The following is a 1,402-nucleotide window of genomic DNA, read 5'->3' as shown; positions in this document are numbered from 1 at the left end:
ATCCTTCCACTGGATCATATCTATCTATCTATCTATCTATCTATCTATCTATCTATCTATCTTCTATCTATCTATCTATATCATCCTTCCACTGGAGCCTATCTATCTATCTATCTATCTATCTATCTATCTATCTATCTATCATCTATATATCTACCTTTCTCTGCTTGTGGATCAAAACCTAAGCTGCCTGTGTGCTGCCAGGCTCCCTACCATGATGATCACAGACTCTAACACTCTGAAACCTTAAAACCCATAAGAATTATTTCTTTTATAAGTCGCTTTGACCATGGTGTCTTCTCATACCAATAGAAAAGTCACTAAGACATTATTCTTAAAGCGCTCCTGTCTGGCAATGGGTGTGCGTAGCGGACCATGCCCGTCTGTGCTCTATGCGCTACCATACAGTTCATGAACGGGGCAAGGGGCTGGAGATTGAAACATTTTAATAGCTGTGCTCAGTTTCAGCAAAAGGAGGACTGATTAAACAGAAATGAAATACAATGTTGAGTTTCACTAACCTTCTCTGCACAGCCCAGGCCTCCTTGGATGTATCTCTAACATCCACTCATCACACTGAGCAGTGGCCTGGAGATCTATGTAGAGTTGAAGTCACTGTGGGTGGTTACTGGGGCTAAAAAGCCCCAGCCTGTTGGAACTCACACTGTACACACTGGAGCAATTAGGCATGATATAAAATAATACACTACAAACTGGGAGGTTAGGGCACTTCATTTTATATGTAAGCTCCCTCTGTGATGAGGTGAAACTTTGCAATACTAATCTTTTGTATGTATATTTCTTTTTCTTCTGCCAGGTACTAACAGCTTTTAAAGGCATCCAAAAGGAGGTGAGGTTAAATTTTGACTTTCTAAATCCCCTGCTTTTCAACATCCCTTTTCTTCCACGCCCTGCTGAGATGTAAACACTTAGCAAGGTGTTCATTTCAATGACGATGACTGACTTGTCACCCCAGCCAACTGAGGCAAGATGCTGCCTAGCAACTCCCTGGGAAGAACCATACTAAAACACTGGGGCAGGGGAGGAATTGATTTACCAGAAATTCTCTCAACAGAATTGTTGATGTGGTCATATGAAATGCTGATCAGGGACTTCACTGAGAGGAACCCTCTGGATAGCACAGTAAACAGCCTTGGACCCCATGTGCCTCTTAACTATGAATTATAGTAGCCCAGGTCTAAATTTTGCCCTCTCTGCAGAGTTCAATTTCCTTTCCAAACACTGATCAAATATTTAAACGTTACACTGAAGCAGGAGTTGTATTGCCAGCCTTTCCCCAGAAGCTGAGCTTGTTTAGAATGTTGAGGCACCTCCGACCCACCAAGTCCCCTGTTGCACATCCTTCCTCTCCTCCTCCTCCTCCTCCTCCTCCTCCTCCTCC

General features: G+C 43.1%; 1 long non-coding RNA gene across 1 annotated transcript in view; it reads left to right on the top strand.

The window, feature by feature from the left end:
* Nucleotides 1-1,402, top strand: part of LOC106143921 — a 9,953-nt gene that overhangs the window by 6,330 nt on the left and 2,221 nt on the right. The window contains exon 5 of the long non-coding RNA XR_001229056.1: nucleotides 818-850. This is a non-coding gene — a long non-coding RNA (uncharacterized LOC106143921). The remainder of the gene's footprint in view (nucleotides 1-817; nucleotides 851-1,402) is intronic.

This window comes from Microtus ochrogaster, chromosome 15, assembly GCF_000317375.1.
Source record: "Microtus ochrogaster isolate Prairie Vole_2 chromosome 15, MicOch1.0, whole genome shotgun sequence".
Lineage (NCBI taxonomy): Eukaryota > Metazoa > Chordata > Mammalia > Rodentia > Cricetidae > Microtus > Microtus ochrogaster.
Note: the sequence above shows the minus strand (reverse complement) of the source record. Positions and strands in the feature narration are given on the sequence as shown.